At 34.1% G+C, this 23,898-nt stretch overlaps 1 long non-coding RNA gene across 4 annotated transcripts in view; it reads right to left on the bottom strand.

The window, feature by feature from the left end:
• Nucleotides 1-2,243: 2,243 nt before the first annotated feature.
• The window catches only part of LOC135452722 (uncharacterized), a 47,035-nt gene continuing 25,380 nt past the window's right edge, over nucleotides 2,244-23,898 (bottom strand). For all 4 annotated transcript variants that reach the window (XR_010441683.1, XR_010441681.1, XR_010441682.1 and 1 more), the window contains 4 exons: nucleotides 15,637-15,819; nucleotides 6,064-6,181; nucleotides 3,822-3,945; nucleotides 2,244-2,835 (listed from right to left, as the gene is read on the bottom strand). This is a non-coding gene — a long non-coding RNA (uncharacterized LOC135452722). The remainder of the gene's footprint in view (nucleotides 2,836-3,821; nucleotides 3,946-6,063; nucleotides 6,182-15,636; nucleotides 15,820-23,898) is intronic.

Raw genomic sequence — 23,898 nt, 5'->3', positions numbered from 1 at the left:
ATTCCACAAAAATGAATGTTATTGAGTAACATTTTAAAGCATGGTAGTACCCAGCTTTAATATGGCTCCTTTGTACCTGAGCCTAGAGATTACATAGATGCATGTTTTCTTCAAGCTATCATTGCTAAAATCTAGACAAAATAGTACTTGGCTACGTCTTCCACTTTCCCTGCACAATGTAGCATTTAGAATTAAGATTTAAGAGCATTTTGGAAATACAGACTACTTAATGCAAGAACAAAACTTTCTGGTATGATCATATGTTTATGTTGCATAAGATAATACAATCCATCTGCTGGGAAAATCCTTGCTGAATATTATATCTGTTTTAGCAATAAACATGAATAGAAATCAGGATTATTTTCTTAAAATCTGAAACTGAGTAACAGTGAGCCTTACGAAGAAATATGTCTAGGAACCTGAGGCAAATTATAGATGTTAATGTTGGAGTCACTGAGAGCAGTTAACACAATGTAACCAAATGTCAACTGGAATATTTTGCAGTAACTTACTGAAGAGATCTGTGTTTAATGAATATATGAACTCTTGGTTTCTAAGTTTCCAACTTCAGATGGCGAAGATTAAGTGTTAAGGGTGTTACTGTAAATGTTTAAGTGAGATGAACATCACTGATTTTCTAATTTTACCACATGGTTTATTTCAGAAGAAAACAAGCACCAGTTAACATAGTTCTCTTGCAAGTCAGTAAACAGTCACACACAAAAACTCAATACAATTTGCTTCTTTGTTTATGTGCAGGATATTTAGTTTGGTTTGCAAAGTATTAGAAGAATAATAAGAACCTCCTGACAGAATACCACAACTAAATTTCTAAAAAGCCACTCAGTTAATCTCAGTGTTGAATCTGGCTGTTTCGAATTATTGTAATGTATAATAACAGTCTTATTGACAATATGGATGCACAGAGCCAAAAAAAGCTAGAAAGAGTGGCCAAAATGATGAACTAAGTGCCAGCCCAAATGACAACAAACATATGGCCATTAACTGAGGAATGGAGGGGTTTAGGAATGCAGCTGTCTGTGGTCTCCTGAAGTTCCAGAGGAATGAAACGCTGTGAGGATTGGCAAAGCCTGGATGAGAAGCCCTACTGAAGATGGTAAGCCCTAAAATGGAGTCAACCAGCAGACCATGCTGGAATTCAGAGATTTCTGTGGTCAGAATATATTCATTCCACTGGCCTCATAATGTACATCAACAAATTAATATTGTATGGATGTCATTTCAAAGCCTACTGAAGACGAAGAGCCATTACTGAAGGCATTAGAGCACAGATGGTTCAAACTATATGCAGATATTCATACTTGCATTTCTGCATTATAGCAGGGGTTTTTTTCTGTTGAACTGTAATGAATTGTCTCATAATCTATTCCATCTTCTTGCCATTAGCAGGCTTTGAATGTTCACAAATAGGAGCAAAGAACTCATTTTCCAGAGCTTTAATCACACAAAGAGGGAATGCCTAATTCTCTAAATGAAATGGTCTGTGATCACTGAAGCAGAGATTTAATATATCACGGCAAATTAGGTAGATTTTAATAAATTACTTATCTCTCTGAATACTTTACATATGCTTATGAAGAAACATAGCCTGTTTGCAAACAGTGGAAATCCAGTCTATAAAATCCTTTGAAAAAAATGACAAATAAAAAAGTAAATTAAAAAATGAAATGTATTATATCCTCGTTCTCAAGAGACAATCCTTTTGCAGCATTGATTCACAGCTCCATTAAAAATATCAATTAAACCCTTCACTGAGATTGGTTAAAAGCTGTAAAATTAACTTTCCACACTAGACAGTAGTTATTCAGATACAACAATTTATTGTATATGTTTGATGTAAGTTCTAAAAGTGACAAAACCCAAATGAAAACAGTTGCCCATCCCGAAAGCCCAAAGTAGGTGAAGCAAAATCTGATAGTCTATGGCTTCTTTTTGTGCTGTGACAGATGTTGGCTGCAAGTAAATCATCTCCTGTACAGAAAATGATTGTGCCTGCCCTCCCCCTACTTCAAATTATGGTAACCATAAACAGCTGATTATAATGTTAGTAGAAGGGTAAAAGTTATTTTAAAAAAGGGTGCAGTAATTTAATAAGTCCTGCAACTAGCCTAATTTTTTATATTTAATTGATAGGAACTGCATGCATCAAAGAAAACACATACTGAGATTTAATGTGCATAAAATGGATATTAGCATTTTAAAGAGGCAGATTAACACATTAATCCAAGTAATTTTCATATATTGCTTTTAATAAAATCTTCACAGTATAAAATTCTTAATGAGGCTAATCACAGGCATTCCATTTAACGGGGTGATTAGGGATAACATAAAAGTATTTTTAATCAGTTTTCTAAGGCTTATGGTTTTTTTATTAAAAATTAAAATTTTGACTTGCATTTTTATTACTGTTTTATGTAGGAAAAAAAATCTTAAAAATGCAAATAAAGCACGTCGTTCAATCATGTAGGTATTAATTATTTACAAGGCGTTGTCCATTGTGGAGATATTCTTAGCCTTAGGGGGGAAATATAAAAACAAACAGACTGAAAAGTATACAAAACTTTACAACTACAAATCAAGCGTCCTTTTCATATAAATTATACATTAAATATACTGCAGGAATTACAAAGATCTCATCTTTGATGCACTATCGAGCATGCATTTACACTGGGAGAAGGCTCTTGCGTAGGCAAACTTCCTTTCATGCCTCGTAGTCATCTTTGCATTCCCCTCTCGGCTGAGGGCAGGCATGGAGGGCTTCCAGTGCTCCTTTGAGCTTTCCAATTACTGCACTGTCACCTTGTGAATCAAAAACTAGAAAGGAAACATTACAAAACAGCATTAGCAGTTTCATTTAAGGTTTCACTTTTGTTCTGGTAATCTTCCTTAGTGTTTGGACAGATTAAAAGGCTCCCAGTGTATGTTTAAAAAAAAAAAAGGAAGAGGTAAATAAATAATAAAGCTTACTTTTCAGGTACTCAGCCTACTGGAAACTGAGCACTCTAAGAACTAGAATGTACATCAAAGAAACTATCAGGGCTGGAATTAACTCTGAAATAAAACTATTTGTATAATAATTGCGTACATAAATTAGTAATTTTTCACAATGTGTAGATAAAGGTGTTCCAAGCTCTATTGAAAACATATATGCATAGTCAGAAATAATTTAAAATAAAAAATATACTAATTAATGCATTTTCCATACTGTGTGTATGATGGGTCCAAGTCAGCCTGGACAATTATTAGTATTTAAATAGCAAGTTCTCTTTCCAGTTTGTGCAATGCAAAATTATTTAAATTCCAAGCTTTTGTGTGTTGTAAAATAGTGAAGTATGAGCAAAGATGATAATTCCCCTAGACTAAACTAACTACCTTCATCTTTGTGTATGTGGGTTTTAAAGCAGTATTTCAAATTTCTATGTTACAGAAATTAGCTGACATGATTTAAAATTGCACTCTTTCACAATATCTAAGTAAGCCCAGAGGGCCAGAATCTCTACTGCTGTGATTAAAACATGCTGCTAAGTCAAAAATGAGGCTCTTTCCCAGTCCTGCACAAAAAGCACTGAGGCTGCCTAACATGACTCTAGAAGGAATTTGAATAAAAACAAATAATCTTGACAGCATATCTTTTCAAAGCAAATTACACAGCTGAAAAATAGCAACGTTATGTATTTAATAATTAGGATAAGTACTCTAGGATATGCAATGATCCTTCACGTTGCAACTTCTAGGCTGCTGGGATAGCTCAGAAGAGGTTTAGAGAAGGGAAAACACAGGATAAACCTTCCATCACTTACCCTGTTGAAAGACCTAAGATTGGATGCTACTCTTAGAGATCCAAAGCATTTTGTATATTCTTGAACAAATCACTCAGTGAACTGTCACCTTCAGAGCAGACTTCAGAGGACAGTACCGTTTTTACTGTAAGAACAGGATAACTATAATTAATGATATCAGAACATTATTTTATCACTTTTCATAATGTCATATTATCTCTGAGACTTATTGTTAGATGTCTTGACTATAAAGTCTCTTTTTTATCCATCCTCTTGCTTAGCCATGCATTTAGTTGCTTCAAATTTCATGGAGGCCACTTCCACACAACCAGCAATGAAAGGAACAAGATATGAAAAGGATCCATTCTTGCAGTCCTCAAATAGAGTGAATGAAGAAGAAAATGCACATATTACTCAGGAATTCTATTTATCTATTTAACATTTAATTGAAGTTGATGTCCAGATCTTGACAACAGATCCTTTTTAAAGAAATCTGTCTAAGAAAATACAGTAACATGCTCTTCTGCCATGATCTGACATATATTAATGCAAAGTTCATTTCGATTCTCTGAAGTTTCTAAATTTTCAGAAAATAACATGTTATGGATTCAACAGAAGAACATAACTGCACAGCATCTGCAGGGAAGGGCAGAAGTGTGGATAAGAAAAAGAATAAAAGTATTTTTAGCTTTTACTATCACTTTAATAGATATAATGCATATACAGTAAAAATTAGTTCAAATGTCTTATGATTAGGGAAGAAATGCTCCTCAATATTGAAATAGCTGTCATTACATAATAATGATTAACTTCTGACAGAACAATAACTAGTAACAAAAACCAGTCCCTTCCTGTCATAATAATCCTCTCGGATGATTATGATTTTTAAGAGTTATGAGAGAAGGTAAAAGATTATATGTATATCAATAATAAATCTTATCAAATAGTAAATATGACAATGGGAATTACTGCCTTAAAATACAGAACAAAAAGAATCTTCCAGTGAGAGACTAAAAATACCTTTTTGGAGGAGATGTGCTTTTGTACAACTACTTGGAGAAAAAATTATCAGTGCAGAAAAACTGAAGTGTTCAGCCACATTAAAAAGTGCATCAAATCCATGTGTTACTGTTCCAGGGTGTGGAGATTTGATTCTTTGCATTTTCCTTATCATGTTCCTGAAACTTTGAGTATTTATACTCTACTTTGAGTATTTTAGCTACTGCATGGATGCAAATCATGTATGATAATGGAAATGGTAAAAAGTCTATTTCTTTCTCTTAATACTCAGCTCAATACATAGCTGAGTAATTTCCCCCAAGAACAGAAGTAGCAAAGTCACCCTGGCCTGGCATTCCAGTAGGGCAGACTAGAATTCCTGCTCTGCAAAGGGCACCTTGTGTCCAGGCTTGGAGCTGCTTCATGCACCCACTGAGGGATTGCTTTATCACAAAGATACTCTCAGCTCCTTCCCTGAGCTTCACCACAACAGGAAAGAGGATTGAAATGAAGAGGGAGAAAATGCACCATTAGTAATGATGCATTTGCTACCACAGGCAAGAGGAAACCCTAAGCAAGGAGAATATTTTCCTTCCCTGTCTGTGAGAGGACTGAGTAACCTTCTCCAGCCTTCCTATGAGCACTAGAAAACCACTCAACACTACAAAAACACACAAGGGAATATTCCACAGCTCCTACTCATTGGGAATTCCCAGTGAAGGGCTGGTCGCAGGATTTTCCAGAGGAGTGCTCAGGATAAAGTGACCCCTAACCAACCCCCCAATATTACACCCACATTGTCTCAATACAGTTTGGTATGGAGGACACAAAACCCTGAACTACCCTGGGTTTATACTGGAACCTTAAATAAGATACAGACATCAGCAATACAGAATTACTGACATTTTAATACATATATATATGGATATATATTTATAGTCCTATTACAATGAAGTATATTGTACAAAATAGAGAATTACAGGAAGCAGAAATGTCCTTAAAGTTCTTAGGTTTTATAAACTAATTATGAACTGGGGATGCTGTTTGGTATTGGTTTTTTTAAACATATTTTAAGGAATGACAGTAATAGCTTCTGCAGACTTTTGCAAATAAATGTGGAAAACTTCAGTTAACAGAAAAGAATTTCGTCTTGACACTATGTCAAACAATTACTGTCACAGTAAATCTTGAAGAGAAAAGTAGAAATTCAACAAATCATTTTTAAGCTACAAAAGTTTACAGGAAATTGGTCTCTAAAACTCACCACCAATGGCTTGTTCAATGGTATTTCTTTGCTTCAGGAATATATTTTTCAAACAGATTCAGCATAATCAGTATCTTCACGTTCAAGTTCTGCTCATCTTCTGGGGTATCACTGAGCACTGTAAATTTTAGGGTAAACAAAAAAAAAAGCCTTCGAAAAGGATTAAAAATCAACTCTAAAAACCAGGAAAAAAGGCAAAACTGCATTATGTTTTTTATTCTTCCACTACATAAGCAAGAACTCTTTATCAATTAATTTCAACATTTTCCATGACAAGAATAGTCCAAGATCCTCTCTTTTAAATCTTCCCTTCTTCTTCAGTATTATTTAGCAGTACTAGAAGGACAGAGAAGTTGCAGCCATAGATCCATAGATCCACAGACTTAGAGAAATGTTTCATTTTTGTTCCCCCTCCCACACCCCCATGGTACAATTCTTGTTTATTTGGCTATACAAACAACTACACAAAATATATGCTTTTCTTCTGTGAACTTAAATTACACCCATTGCCTCCAAGTATGGCTTTCCTTTCAAACACACAATTCCAGTATTGTGTTGGAGCTGGCTTGAGTTAGTGGCTTGTGCTGGGGCCAAAAACACCGAGACTGACAAAATGACAGGAATTTAGAGCTAACATTTGGTATGTCTTGGCAACATTGGTCAAGCTGTGAATGTCTGTGAGCTTTACAACCTAAAAATGTTACAATAGGCATAATTTCAAATGGGTTGGCATCAAGTTACATTACATCCAAGGCTACAGGAAAGGATATCTTACACAAAATATGAGTAAAGCTATGGATAGTGTTACTCTGCTATATTTCTCTTTGGGATCCCAGGCTTTCTCTCTAGCTGATTTCCACATTTCTTTTCTGCAATACCCAGGTATAAGTACACATTTCCTCGTAGGAATTCCAAACCTACTGAAGAGGAAGAAATTTTAACACCTTGTTGAAAAGCCATGTGAGAAGACAATTTCTAGGCAGTGCAAGAAAAAAAAATAGAGAACTAAATGAAACTAGTTTTTCAAAAGAAAAGTGAAAAAACAGTAAGTGCTTTGAGTTTAAAGCATGTTTTACTGTGAAAACCTGAATGATTATTTATTTTTATTTTTAGAACAACACTTAAAGGCATTATCACAGGAGGTAATTTAGAGAAACTGGACAGAAGCTCTTATATATGCAAATTTGATCCAATTTTTAATTTTTTTATTCCAAAGGCCAGAGTTTTTAAGCAGCAAGTATAAAACTTTGTTCATGAATTCAGTATATTAATGTGAAGCTTACACCCTACACATGCTCTATTCTATAACATGGAGGCACAGATTTTGTTACTTTGGGGAACAATGACTTCATATAGCCTGTTCCTCGGAATAACAATCATTTCCCACCAAGAAATGATGCACCTGTCAGGATCAGCCTGGAAACCTCTTGCATAAAGCTGTTCACTCTTGTTATCACAGCAGGGTGACTGTTGGAAGAATGGATTCCTCCATTCTCCACGTGTCTCTGCTGACACGTGTCAGAGGAGCACAGACTCTACCTCCAGGTCTCGGCACTTCAGCTGCAGCCTGGCATGGGGAATCAGGCAAGGCTCACTACACAACTGAAATTTCCACACTCTTAAAATGCTGAAAGGCAGTACTGGAAGAAAAAAATTAACTAGGACACATTTAGAAAAAGTTACATGGATGGCCAGAAATTGGGTCTTGTTAAATGAATAAGAGACTTCAACATGAACATAGATAATGATGGGGAAAGTAGATAATTATTTGATGCTGAAATAATAATTCTGTATCCTGTTTTTATTCCAAAGTTTTACAAATATTAGCAAGCATGTCTTCCTAAAATTTATAAGGAATTTTAATCCCCATTATACAGAAAAAGAACAAAACAAAAAGGCTACCCATGTCACACAACACAGGCATAAGAAAAGCAAATATTCTGACAAAACCTCCATATTTATGACAGAGATAATGACTGCCTGAAAACATAAAGAAAATATGCTTGTTAAAAGAGGAGAGCCATCTTTGTGGTTTTCAACAATTAGTAACCTAAAAAGGATTTCAAACAGTCTTCCTAGCTTCCTACTACCTCATGCTTATGTATTTTACATTTTGTACAAGTCTATTTAACAGCATATTTTTCTTTATTTTTTTGATACTGATTATTTTTGCATTTTCTGCAACTAAATCCATTAATTCAAATGTGGAGCTAAAATTAACATTTCTAATAAACTTCTAAAATTATTCCATACCAAGAAATGAAATTGAAAGCAGAAAAAAATCAACTTTATTTTGAAATCTTTTATTAATGAAGAGTGAATTCCACTCCAAACAAATTTTAGACTGGATATCAAGAAAAAATCATTCACTGAAAGAGTTGTCAAGCCCTGGAACAGGCTGCTCAGGGAACTGGTGGAGTCACTATCCCTGGAGATATTTAAAAGTGCATTGCTGGGTTAACAGTTGAACTCGATGACCTGAAAGTTCTCCAACCTAAATAGGACTCTAAAAATATGTATTTTCCATATGAATTCCAACTAGCATTTACCTATTTGTAAGCATAAACTAAAAGGGTATAAAGCTGCAAAATGCATTATTTTCAAGGTCAAATTGGTTCAGTTTCAACTATAGAATTAGCCTATAGTTGCAACTTTGGCTTAGCAATAATTTTATCTATTATAATAGTATATCTTTTTAAAGAGCTATTCATAAAAGTGTTTATTCTTTTAGAAGACAAAAATAGCATGTGATTTATCCATTTATTTATGTTCTAATATGGATCCAATCATTATGAGTATCATTTCCAGCAACATTCATTGTGACAGGAAAAAAAAAATTAATACACTACTTAATAGACATAATACACTGCCTATGTTGCTATAATTTGGCCTAGCACAAACACCAATAAAGTGTCAGGCTAAACCATCTGCAGGCAATTTTCAATGATATTTATATCCTTGATAATTTGGTTTCCTGAGCTTTAAAGCATTAGTTTAGTTCAGTTCCTGTTTCAGCTGAAAAAGCTCTGATACCAGTTTGTAAGGCCTGTGATAGAAAACACGTGTTGGAGATAGAACTGGGCCAGGTTTAAAATGCACAGAGTTGGAAACTTTCGCTGTATGGGCACAATCTTACCATAAATTTTCTTTCTTGGTGGTCCTCTTGCTAGGATCAAGTGGGGAGCTGGACTACTGATGAATTTCCTGTCTTCCCATTTAGTCAGTGCAGAACTGAAATTTCAGCATGAACCAAGGCAAAGACACCAATGACTGCAGAGAACAACCCACAAACACAGGGACAGCACCATGGCAGAAAGATGAACCCTCCTGTCCAGAGAAAAAGCTCACTACTGTAATCTTACCTGCCTTTCACCTTAAGCTTGTAAAATAATTATTAAAAATATCCAAGGGTTTAGAGGAGAAATCACAGCACACTGACTAGCTATTTCCCTTTGCTTAATTTATCCCTCAGCAAAAAAAAAAAAAAAGAAAAAAAGAGGAGTATTTTATCCTCAGTATTGTCAAATTTTAGTAGAACATTATCCACTTTTCTATTCTGTATGGCAGAATTAGTCATCTGCTTGCTTATTAAGCATTTTTCAGATTTTTTTTTTTAAACTCCAAACCTAAGAATTGTTTTGGTATGATATTTCCATCCCAACAAGTAATCATTTCATGGTGTTCCCTGCTCCATTCCAGTAAAACCTGTTTTCTGGCCAAGACATGAAACTCAGATCTAGAAATGAAATGAAGAGAGATCACTCCTCCTCACTGTGGAGTGAATCAGTGATTTGTGAATAAATACATATTTAAAAGATTTACAAGTAACTCCAACATGTCAAATACGATCAGCATGCATCCTATTCTTTCTCAAATCAAATGAATCTTTAAATTAGTGATTATTCCAGTTTTATGATTGACCTTCAAGAGAAAATGTAATCAAAGGATGTCATTCATTCTGTATAAGTAATGTACATATTATCACAATCAAAAAAATGGAATATGAACAAATTTATTATTATTATGAAATTGGACAAGAATAATTTATATTCTTTCTCATATGTATTCACCTGCCTACTGATTGATTTATCTATTTATTTATTTCTGTAAATTCTAGGACCAAGGAACACTTCGTACACCTCTTAGACTCTTAGCAGTGTCCTGAATTCAGAAAGCAACAGATGTCCTGCACTAAACTGGGCAGATATGTGCTTTTCAGATTCATTAGTGATGGAATACTGGTGATAGATTCTCTCTTCTGTGGAACAGATTTTTTAAAAACAAACCAAACAACCAACCAAACTCCCAAACCTAACCCCAAACCACAGCACTAAACCAGCATTAGGTGAGGTTGCAGAATTCCATGCCACATGAACCTACACTAGAAAGAAATAAAAGCAATTGTCCCATCAGAATGCAGCTATCATTTCTAGCTGAAACAATTTTTTTTCTAGTTAGTTAGTTAGGTATTAACTCCTCAGTCCAACCTCCTCAAAAGGGACCAACCACAAGGTGAAACACAAGCATTATTTACTGAGATCTATACCAGAGTTTTCCATCACTAACATGAACATGCTAATGTGCAGATCTCGCTTTAGAACAGACCTGAGACCTCTGTCTGCAGAATTATCTGCCTTAACCACATTCATCAAGCAAAGCAAATCAGAATTACTATTAGTATCAAATGTTTTTCACCTTTTAGAAGAGCATGAGAAAAAGAACAAAGAAAAACAAACATTCCTTCCTTTTTTCATAAGGAAAAGCAACAATGCTAGAATCAAATTTGAAAGGTCATGTGATCTAATGGTGTGTCACTGGCAGGTTTATGTGCACACTGTCAAAAAAGATACAGGCAGCATCTAAGCATGCCACATAGCTGTCACTTTCTGTTAATGGCAATAGCACTCATGATTTTAAAAGCCAGTGGTCTTTATTGCTTTGTATTTGAAGTGATTTACTGCATTTTCTTCCACTGAGGAAGCCAGTGATAATGATAATGTATGGCAGAGTGCTTGTCCTTTTTGACAGCCTCAGTAATTTAATCCTCCTTTCCTGCCACAATATTTCAATAAGAGAAACCTCTAGACCAATGGACTGGAGAAAATCCACAGCCTGGGGAGTGTGAGTGAGTGCTCTGAAAGCTTTTCATTGTTTTAATTTAAAATACAAACACAGGGATCAGCTTTTAATTTTTGTACTATTAATATGACCTAGAGTGAAAGTTAGCCTTGGTTTGGAAAACACACTAGAAGAATGAGAAGCAGAGTTTTAAGAAATTCTTTAAGAAGTTTTTGGGCATCTTATTTTAGAGAAAGTAGCTGCTTGCCTGCAAATGTTATCTGTCTGCAAATATCAGCAAAATACTGTGAAAGATTATAAAGACTAAAAAGGTTTTACAAGATTTTTTTAAATAAATAAAAAAATAAATGAAACTGAAAGGGTTTTGCTAGGACAGAACTAGAATGAATGTAGCCCCCTAAGAATAAAACATAGCTCTTCAGAATAGTTTTCATTTGTTTTTGAGGGGAGAAGGTGGAGCTAGAAATTAGTCTGTCATTAAACTCCAACATTTTTAATATTCACTTTTTTCTAGTTACTCTGCCACTGTACTCACAACAATTCTTTTTGACTCTCCACCTCACAGTAAGGTTTCCCCTTCCCCTGTGCAGACAGAAATCTTTAACATATCTCATACTGTCTTTTGCTTTACAAAAAATAAACTTATTTGTATGAACAGAAACTATCAACTCTGCTATGGAAGGAGATATTGGAATACAGCAATATGAGGACATAAGAAGGTCTCAATTCCTGTAGAGGGATTTATTGAAGGACACATCTCTATGAGTCCTAGGGAGCCCATTTCCCAGAGCTGTTGATTTTTCAGTTTTCCCTAAAGCTGTTGGCCAGCTCATTCATGCCAGCAGAAGTGCAGTTGGGAATGGGTTGGGAATGGGTTGGGAATGGGTTAGGAATGGGTTAGGAATGGGTTAGGAATGGGTTAGGAATGGGTTAGGAATGGGTTAGGAATGGGTTAGGAGTGGGTTAGGAATGGGTTAGGAATGGGTTAGGAATGGGTTCCTAGCACAAACAGCCAGGCCAGTCCCTGAGTGGCTAAGTCATTCAACCAAAGGAATCTGCAATTTCCCACCTTTTCCTCTACTAACAGAAAGCAAAGAACTGGCATTCTGCCTTTGAATCCTTAGTTTCCACTCACATTTTCTTACTTTCTTAGGTTATAAGAAGCTGTTATTGTCATCTGCTGCTCTTTTGGACATGTGGATGACTTTCCACATGTGCTGCTCTCATGGCCAAGTGCTCCTAAGGCCACCACAGGAAGTGATGGGGAGGCAGCAGGGAGACAGATGGACAGCCAGAGAACTTCAAAGGAAATGCCACATCAACAGATCCTTCCCTTTCCCATAAGCATCCCAAATGGAATTTCCTAAGTTTACTAATACTGTATCTAAAACAATTTTAAATGCAAATTATTAACAAACCTAAAGAGTTCAAACTCATTTCACTCAATGGAAAAATTCAGACTAGTAAGTAATACATTCAGCACAAGAACTTCATTCAAGTCTGGGAAAAATGATTAACCAGAGTGAAAATATATTTTTAGATCCTGATGAATAACATGTTTTCATAGCACCCCTTAGTACTGCCTGAACTTAGAAGCATTAACATTGCTGCAAGGCATGGAACATCTCATATTTCTATCCAATTAATTGCAAAAATAATTCAAAATTAACTCGTGACAGTTTGCCTCTAAAATTAAAATTGTAAAGTTAGTCCTAAAGAAGTAATAAAAGCTGAAGACTACAATCACCATGGAGCCTTGTTAGAAATCTCTGAAATTCAAAATATTGCTGTTCTGCTATAGTTCAATTTTTTCATAGTTCGCATTCTAACACAACTGAACAACTACATGATGAAGCTGATTTTCATCAAATGAAGAAAAAAAAATGCTCCACAGTCTTGAAATTATTGTAGAAAAGGAATAAACACACAGAATTATAGTAATGTTTCCTGATGCAAAGCCTTAACATTTGAAGTATCCACTTTCAGAATAAGGATCTTTAGAAATTTATTTTTAATAAAAAGTACATCCCATCTTTCCCAAACCTCTCCTCTCTACTTTCTTTTGTACTTCAAGTTGTTCAAATAGTCACGTTTCTAAGAGAGAAAAGTTTTTGCTTCCCAATTAGATTTGATATAAAACCTTTGCCAGGTTTCATAAGTCGTCCTTCAATTTCTGCTCTCTGTTCTCTAGTACCACAGTATAATTTGGCAATTTTCACTGCTCTTTGAATGTATGGGCCTGAAGTGTTTGGAGGCATTCTCGGATATTCTAATATGTCTTTTCAGTTGTACCAAACACAATAGGTCCTCTCAGTCACTCTGGTCATCAGGAGGTACCCCCCAATGTCAAGGGCAATCAAGATGTTTGCACCATGATCCTAAACTGTCTAAACTCCCCCATCCAAGTTTCTATTCCAAGACTCTGGAAGAAAGAAAATTATCTTCTAACCATTCTCAGTGAAAGAGTCATAGTTGAAAAAACCCAATTAATGCTAAGTTACATGCTTGAACCACCTGTGAAAATGGAAATTCATGGGATCTTGTATGTCCAGATTACTGAACTCTACTATCTTGTTTTTCAACACGGTTTTGTTAATTTTCTCTATCTCACATACCAAACAATGATAGTGAATATGTGCAAATAGTATGGGAAAAACTGCAAATGTTTTTAAAGCAATGAATCTCATGAAGCCTTCTGTAACAGTTAAGATGTTTTTAAAACAGTCAATCTGTTCCAGTTATAGATAATATAAAATGCTTTATTTATTATAAGAATTAGTGATTTTTTTAGATTACTTATGGACTTACTCCAATTTTCTCCATGCAAAAGTCTAAAAGACTATTAGTTTCCTTCTAAGCTCAAAGTAAATTTTGTTCTACCCATGCAAATCTCGTTTTTATTAAAGAAAATATTCAATTAACCTCAAATATTCAGCATACTCAAATCTAATTAGACATGAATAAGGGATGCAGCAAAGCTATAGTAAACACACATGCAGATTTCATTACTATTATCTTACTGGCTTCTCAACTGGTATTATCAAAAAGCAGACTCATTAGGTTTTTCCCCCTATGCACAAAGCTAATCTTGAGTAGAAATTAGACACCCAATTATCTAAGCAAACCTCTACAAATAACAACCACATTAGTATAATGCTGCAGAATACAGTTCTGAAGCAATTAAGGCCATGCCCCACCTTTTAATGTTGATTTGTTGGGATATTTTGAAGTTCAAACAGTTTTATAATCCATACCCAAGCAGTAAATAGAAAAAGCATAACAGAAAAAATAAAATACAGCACTACCACATTGGAAACCCTTATGAACTACAGTCTCTCCAAAGCATGATGCTATTTTCAAATATCACAGCTTGAAATGTATTGAATTTCACAATCACCTTAAAACTCTGAAATTTTATTTTGTATTCATCATATCTTTCCTGCATTTTTAGTTAAACTTTGCAGAGTAAATACCCAAAATACAACTATGCTTAGACTATAACTAGTATACCCAGGAATCAGAATTGTGTAAGACTTTTGTATCTTGTGAATGTTTTTTATATTCAAAGCAATGAGATTCAAAAAGCAAGAGAAATTAAAATCCTTAAGAAGCTTTCATTGGCTTATGGTATTATTTCAACAGGTTTTGAAAAAGATATTCCATTTATGTCAGCCTAACTAGAACATCTGGAGAAGTGCCTACAGCAGCTAACAAGATGAACTTCTCCAGCTCATAAAGAGCTCTCCTTTATGCAGTGTCTTGTTTAGCACATGATGCCAGAAATCCCATTTGTCTGAATAGAAGGAAGCCTCAGTGAATTCAGGACTTCACAGAACTACTGTTTTCTTGGTGGGCTTCTTTTTCTTTCCCGAGGCCCTCAAAGATCCATGTCCTTGGAATCACAATGGTGGATTGAGACTGAATGCTTTCAGATGTTCATTTATAAGAGTCTAGCATATGCAACATGCAGGATTCAGTATTCTAAGTAAATAGCAATTTATTAGTATTAAATACAGTAATTTCCCATTAAAAAAATTCTAATTAAAGATACACTGAGTAATCACAAGTGATAATCAAGTCCATGACATATTTTCTCTAAATGTATTTCAATTGTACATGGTTGGACAGAATTTTTCCTTTTCCTTTGTATCATGTATCAATAGAAAAATTAGTTTGTCATGCTCTTTAAAAACAAATAGTTGTGTAAAGTCTAATTTTAACATGTATGTGCTACCAGTAAATTTAAATATATTGCAGTTTCAATTTCTTACACAAGCCTACTTTTGTATTTTAGTTTATACTTAATAATTGCATCCTGCTCTCAGTTCTTAAAAACCAGCAGTACTATTTCCCCAAAGAGCTGGAAGAATGACAAATACAACAGTACAGAGATAAATGTAAATATAATGTATAGGAAATAGGCTTTCTTGCAGGCATTTTCATAAGACAATTTTAGGGAAGGAACACACCTGCTCAGGGATAGGTCCCACTCACCAGTTCTATGGTTACAGTCACTCCTCTGAGCACCAGCTGGCTTTGGAAGTGACAGTGGATTGTCCTCTGCAGGGAAATTGCTTCACCTGCATTCTACACTCAGCTGCTGTATTCTTTCATCTGATGTAATCCATGACTTTGTGAAACCAAGTGATGTAATTTTAATCCAGATTTTTCAACTTCCTATTTGTAACAAAACACAAACCAAAATAATTATTTTGTGTTTCATGAAGTGTTAACACAAACCAAACATCCCTGTGAACCATCAGGTAGTTTGTACAATTAACACTGATGGATTGATTGGACATAGACACAGCAAGAACCTAAACCCCATGGTTTGCAGTTAAGAATATTGTTGCAACAGATACTGATTGAAATTTGATGCTTAAAATATTTTTGCAATAATCATAGTTTACTGAAGAAGATTAGGTTATGGTTATTTTTATGTACTAATGCTATCTGAACCACTAATTTCAGTTGCCATTATTTTTAGCTACACAGCAAAGTGATCCTGGAACTGCTGGAAACAGTTTCAGTAATATTAGGTACCAAAGTTTTCCAAACGGAAGAGAATTGTCAGTGCCTACTGCAGACTATACCCCATTCAATAAAAATCCACCAAGTTTATATGCCATTGTTAGGCATATAAAGTGCAATTGCATTTATATGGAATTCAACTTCATATACTGAACTTGACTAGTTAAATCAAACATACCTTTAAGAGTTCAAATTAATAATATCATAAAATTAAACACAACTATTCTTCATCAGACCTTTTCTTATTCTCTTTTAAGTAAAATTACATTTTTCTTTTCCTTGTAAAATTGTCTCACGCTATTCAGCAAGGTCAATGGTATTGTGTACAGATACATTGTAATAAGGTTTCTGTATTTAAGTGTGAATGTCAGACTCAACAGAAAGTCACAAGTACTTCCCCATGTAATTTAAAGAAAGAAAAGCCACTCTGGTTTCCAAAGTGGAATATGTAGCTGAGCATTCAAAGAAAACATTCTTCAAAGAGCAAACACAACATGTTGGAGTACAGAAATGTCAAAAAAATTTCTTTTTACTTCTTTCATTTCTTTCAAGTTCATATCTTTATTAAAAATATTTCCCCTATGTAGAAATATTTTGACAATTTTTGATTTTAACTTAAATCACTTGAAGTATTAATCAGATGCAGAAGACTGGCTTTCTAGATTCAGTGTTCAAACTGCAAGTCAATACTCTAATTCATTATGGAGATAGCTTACATTTCCCCAAGCAAATTATATGATTAATCAAACTGAAAAGCAGGTGTATCCTATTGTAAAAATATCCATCATATAGAACAATTTCCATTGCTGTCAAGTCCTTTCAATATTTGATGAAGTAATTTTACCCCCTCCTTTCAAAAGACATTTCCTTTTATTATGTATCCTAAGACACTTTAACTAAAAACCCAAATCTGAATATTTCAATAAGGTTGTTTTATTATTCAGTAGATTCATGGAAATTTTACTAGGATGACAGAAAAAATTCCACACCATTCTGTCTCCACTAATACAGGTACATGGCTTCAGCTGGCAATATTACTGGGATTAGCATAGAATGATGAAATATTTAAAAGGAATTTTTTTTTCTAAAATCTAATAAATCAAATGACTGCCAAATGTCATTAAAGTGATGGTCTCTGACTTGAATATGCTTTTCATATTCAAATTTGAAAAGAAAGAGATGAAAGCCTGGAAAGGTTACTCAGTTTCAACTAATAACCTCAAGCACTCTACATTCACATGCATAAAAAATGAAATTGGCTCTATTGTCTAATTTTACTTCAGAAACAACTCTTTTCTTCTTGCACTGAACAGATGTATTAGCATCTGTATTTAAAGGGATATGCTGAGTGGTTTTGTTCACCCCAAAGTATTTAGCAGCTATGTCAGACTAGTTTGTACACAGACAGTAGCTTATGAATCAAGTCCAAATACAATATCCTGTATTATAAAGTGTTCCTTTTACATATCTTAAAATTTGTTTGACATATTTAACACTTGTAATTGCATACACTAGGCAAAGAATATTACACTTTTTCAAGGCTAGTGCAGTAAATTCAGGTATTCTGATTTCTTACTTAAACTGAAGCAAATGACTGAGCCATACTACTAGAAAATTATAAGAAAAAATAACAAATTATCTTGGAGCTTAACAGTCAAGTCTATTTTGAGTCCCAGTTTTATTGATATTAGATTTGAATACAACATATACAAAGCAGAACACAAGCTGATTAGAAAAGATATTTACAAAACAAAAATATAGAACTTCTTAAGAACAGAATTAGCTCACATGTCATATTTCATCATTAATAGAAAACCACTCACATTATGTACTCATGCTGAATATATATATATAACATCCAATATATGATATGAATTCATTTTTAAACAACCATTTATATTTCTATGATGCAGAGTGAAATATGTTATTTAAATCTATTCCTAATCTATTCCTAAACTGCTTTTTTTTAAAGCCTTTTCTCATTTTTTAGGTACTGTTCAAGTGAACAATGGATAGTTTGTCAACTACTGCCCACAAATAATTCTATTTAATGGGAATAAAATCAGTCTTTACATTTAGTATTTAAAACAAAATATAATACAAAATTTCACCTAACACAGATTATGGGCAGATATTGAAGAATATTAAACACTTTCAAAAATGTCTCAATGAAAGTGGTTCAGTGCTTTCATTTCAGGTTAGGAAAACAAAACATGGGTAAGATACTTAGTCTATGTCAAAATGCTTTCTCTACCATTTAATACTGACTCTTTGTAATTAATGCTACCCAAAGATTTGGAAGAATCACCAAACTCCTTCAAAATCTTTAGGATTAATGTAAGTACTAAATGCATTGGACATTACATCCAAATTCGAAATCTCAACTTTTCTCACCTTTCTGATTTCTAAGATTAAAAACCTTTGGTTTAATTCTGTAATTAGTCTTGACTGCCATCCACAAGCAGCTGTATATTCCATTTTTTGATTTCCTTTTTGGTTACAATAAGAGGCTAACACTTCGTTATGAAAAATAGAATTCCAACTGTCTCAAATACTCAACAACAGTATCCCACAGAAGTGCTTTAAAAAATAAGTTTGTGCTTTCTGCACAGAACAGCTGAGTTGAAAGGACCAACGCTCCTATTTTTTACATCCACAGTTTTAACTAATATATTGCCTTGAAAAACTCTAAATAAAGGGAACTTCTAAACTGTAAGATCAACTTGAATCCTGTATCTACCAATGCTCAAAAAATTGCATGCTTTACTCCTTAGCATTTTATATGTTTATTTCCAGAGTCCACTTATTCACTTCTATTTCAAGCAAAGAGCATATAAGATAAACTATAAGCTATTCTCCAATAATCACAAGTAATCATCCATTTGCTATCAGTATTTCAATCACTATGAATATTGATTAACAAATATATTACTGAATGAGAAATAATCCTCTTGGTCTATGAAGCGCTGAATTCCTGTGATCATCTTATTAACAATGTCAGAACAGAGCCACAAAAAATGCTATTACAGGAACATCAATGTAATTCAAGTGTACAGAGACACAAACATTACTCATTAAGTAATTATGATTAACAGGGCAACACAGAATCATATCCACATAAAAATACATATTGCAAAAAAATTACTCTAGTCCTGTATGCAGTGACTTTTCATGTGAGAAATAACATGTTCTATTTTTACCTTTCCCCCACACTGGTGTAGATGTGAGAACAGGAAGAGGGATACAGAAATGTTCCCTGCTCCTTCTCCACATGGATGGGACTTTAATAAAGCACATACACCTCAGACTCTCCCTAAGACCTGGGGCAGAGATCTCTCTCTCCTTGTTGAATAACTCTTGTGGTCCCTACTGAAGGGGGAAAGGCACAGAAAATCTTCTCCCAGCATCACTGCCCTGCCATGTGCCAGGAGAAGAATGTAATGACAGAGATCAGCGCCAGACAAGGCTCCATGCAACCCCTTCATCTCTTGCTAGAACCAAGTACACACTGAATGTAAAGATCTATCTGTGACAATGAAGGGAACTCTGGTTGCTGCCTTTTTACCTAGTGGAGAGTCCAAATTCGTCATTTTTCAGACCACCATAAATTAATCCTTTATATTTTCAAAGGCATTAATTACTTGCTACAGCTTGAGCCAATTCAATGATTAGGTACTGACTCTCTATGAAATCTGTAATGTACCAGCCATGAACTCTTTTTCTTTCCAAAATGACAATTGCTAATTAGGTACAGAGCACCAAATATTTTAGAAAATAGAAGGTTCTAGTGGGAAGTGTGCTTTCCCACCATCACCATGAAAACTTTACATCTGATCATGAAGTCACAGTTGCACTTTGCTCATAACAGAAGTTTTGATCACTTGCATAGTCCTTGCTTTCTCTTCAGCTCACCTCACACCCTTTATGAAGAAAAAACATAAAATTGTTCAATGTTTTTCCTGAAGTGGAATTGGTTTTAAAGATTCAGTTTTGCACCTTGCCCGTGGCACAGCCACAACTAACAGATTTTAAAGATAAACTGTTTCTAGGGATGGATAATACAAAAATATAAATATATCTGAACCTGTTTCATTGGTGAGATATAAACTTGCATAATTCTGAATTTTATTTTCTCCCCAAGAAGCTAGGAAAACTTCATAAGCAATATTGTTACTGTCCTGAATGAAGGTACACCTACTCCTGCAGACTGTTTCCAAGAGAAAACTTCACTTTTTTTAATTTTTAATCACTCATCTTCAATTGATCCATCAGAAAAAATAAAAACCAAACATCAACTTGTTCAAATCTCAAAGCCAGTGAGGTACACAGGTACCAACCAGTCACATAATTAAGAAATTAAAATGTTGTGTAAACTTGCCTTTCATTTCAAAGGGAAGCATAATTCTTAAGTTAAAAAGGCATGAAAGGCAGAAAATTCCTTGAGGAAAAAAAGATATTCAGCCTTAAATCTGGCCTTCTACTTAATTTCATATTCTGACTAATTTGTTTTATGTTACCTAAAAAAATAATGGGCAGTGACTTAAGATTATGTAGTTTTCAATCATTTTAAAAGCTGCTGTTTGGTGTTTGGTATTATTTCTCCATCTTCTTTTATTTCTTCTATCTCAAAGAATGACTTGCAGTAAATGCTTTCAATTACAACTTCAAAGTGTATTTGACAAGTGGTAGATAGAAGTTGTAAGTCCATCATTTCAGCACAGGGTCTACTCAAACTTCTGTCATCTCACACTTTATCAGTTGCAAAACACAGCTTAGGTATTTCCTGGATACTTTAAACTCACTTTTACTTCAGTTTCTGGATTATAGTGACCCCCAGCAAACAACCACCTCAAAGGTGGAGAATGGCAAATGGTTCTTTTTAATCTTAGACCAATCAGTTGTCTTTGAAAGCACAGACTACAAAGTTTTACAAGTTGCTGCTATCATACTCTGATAAGATGGTTCTGTTTCATAGATTTTATTTCTTGTTTTATTAAATATGCTGGTGCAGCACTTTTAATTCCCCAATTTTTTACAGAAGAAAAACACAAAGAAACAGAGGTTACTTCTATACAGGAGTAGGAGAACACAAAGGATTAGTATTTCTGGCATGGTAGAATTGAGCCAGGTCAGTAACACAGGGTAATACTAAAACCCTGAAATTTAATTCTCTAAATTCACTAAATTCAGATTAAATCCACAAAACAAGCCAAGTTGAGAAATAAAAAATTGAACACTCAAAAATCTCCCTGAAGTACACTAAAGACATTCATGTCCTGCAGAAAATAAGTGTAAAGAGGAATCATATCAGCCAAAATTTAAAACTGCAATACAATATCCAAATAATTTCCTTTTTTAAATGAATACAGCTAGCACATAGGTGGAAATACAAGTAATTCAATATTCAAGTAATTGTACCCAAAAAAAAAACAGTAAAAGGAATAGTTTTTATTGATTTGCTATACATAACCTTGAAGCTTTACAACTTCTCGCCTTAGCACAAGCTTGTGCCCTTCACCAGGAGAACCGTGAGCACTTGGTATGGCTTTTTTGCTGTTTAAGAAAGATTTCCATGTCAAAATTGGTTACAACTTGATATCTTAATTTACAGGTACAGATAATGGCTGCTATCGGTAAACTGCTGTTAGAGCAAGAGAATGCACTTGTGGCATCTGCAAGAAAAAAAGAGAGCAAAAACCAGAACCACTACCAAACAAATTGGGTTTGCCAGTAATTGCCTCATGGCACATTTTAAGACAACTTGGAAGTTGACAGCAGTAAATTTTATTGTGAAAACTGAATGCTATATAATTTCCTGTATGGATTTGTTGTAGATATGGGAGTGTAAAGGAGGAGGGGATGGAAGAGAAAAGATTTTTTAATTTTTTTTTTTAATATAAAGACCATGCCAAAGAAAATGCAAATTCCCAGTTTTGATGTCTATTTTGAGGATCTGAAACAAGGCTTTTAATCAATGTATTATACATCAAATTGATAATGTTAACTTCTGATTATTCAAATGTATGAAATATTCATAGAGAACTGTCCAAACTTTTACATTTCTCAGACTTCTTTTCTCTATTAATTATCATGCCTGGAAGCTTTTTAGTAAAAGCAGCAGCCATCAGCCTGACTGAACCTGACAAGCTAGCAAGGCCCAATTACACTGGCACTCTGTGGCACTTTGATGTACTGGAAACGAAAAGAGATAGGGGCAAATTGTATAGCACATTATGTTAATGACTTGATTTAATCCAGCCACTAAACTTTATGTAGCCTGTTAAAAAAGATGCTAACACTAATTATGCCACTTTGGAAAGGAAAGAAGGGGACAAGCATTTCATACCGACAAAGTGAAGCTCATAAATGTTGTAAATGAAATGAAACAAAATGAAGTAATCTATGATTAATCATACATCATAGACAAGAAGAAAAGAGAAAGAAGCAAGTGGTACAGTTAAGTAGTGGAAAATCTGTTAGATACCCTTTGTGATCAACATATCTAAGAAATAACCATGAACTGTCTAATTTGCAACATGCAAAAAAACCTCAGTGTGATCTTAAATGGCTTAAACAGTTTGGCATACAACTCAGATCTAGGGGATAATTAGCATAACGATCTCCGAAAATCACAAGTTTTATTTACACTGTTTGATTACCAGCAGGATATTTATCTCAAAAGATAAAAGGCAGTGATTCCTAATCTTAAAAAAATACAAATTCAGTAACAATTTTGACATGCTGTATTCCATAATTAACCCAAGAATTCATATAAACCAATGCATATTTTAAAAATCCAATCTCTATCAAATATACTTGTTGTCTTAATAGTTCAGAGGTTTTATTGTTTCATCTACCCTTCATGAACATGCATTTTTGTTACCACAAGAACAGATCAATGGGGAAACGTAGGAATTGATGAACCTGAAATAAATCTACACAAAGTTCTCACAGAAGAGCTCTTAAATGACTGTGATAAAATACATGACCAGAAAATTATAGAACAAGTGCATTATATTCGGATTTAATAGACATGAGTAGCACTAATTTTAGTTCTCAAAATTACAGGTGTCAATTGTTTCTAAAATTATACAAATAAACAATGCAATTCCATCTTCAAAAGTACTCTCTGCATTTTTCTGAAGAATACATGAGTTATAGCATTTCAAAACCTCTTCTACAGCTTTAACAAAGAACAGCTACATTTCTCATACAAAGAATTGCTTCTTGTTGCTTTGTAGGATGTTTCACAGCCTTGAAAAGAGCATTTAAAAAAAATCAAGCTACCTCTAGGATATCACACTGCAGAACATAACAAACCATGAAGTCTGATAGGATCTAACAGTATAGCCCTGGTTGTTTAAAAGAAGGCTGAGACAGATCAGAGAAGTATTAACTGTTAGAAGCACTGTCATCAATTTTACTTACTAGTTTTATATTTTTTAACATTGTTCAGTCAAATTTAGATTAGAAAATATGATTTTTTTTCAGAACTATTCTACTGAAATACTGTTCCAAGAAAATTTTCCAAATTTGTATTAATGTGGTTTTATTTTTTATATATGTCTTTGTGGTAATTAATTGCTGGTTTTAAGCATAAATCAAGAGAACATGATTAGTGCACTTGCCCCCAAATAATAATAGAAAAAGAAGTACACCGAAGTGATTTGATACTGTACATATATAACTTTACAGGAAACTGATGTTAGATACAGCAAAGCTACT

This window comes from Zonotrichia leucophrys, chromosome 11 (assembly GCF_028769735.1).
Source record: "Zonotrichia leucophrys gambelii isolate GWCS_2022_RI chromosome 11, RI_Zleu_2.0, whole genome shotgun sequence".
Taxonomy (NCBI): domain Eukaryota; kingdom Metazoa; phylum Chordata; class Aves; order Passeriformes; family Passerellidae; genus Zonotrichia; species Zonotrichia leucophrys.
This window is presented reverse-complemented; position numbering and strand designations above follow the sequence as displayed.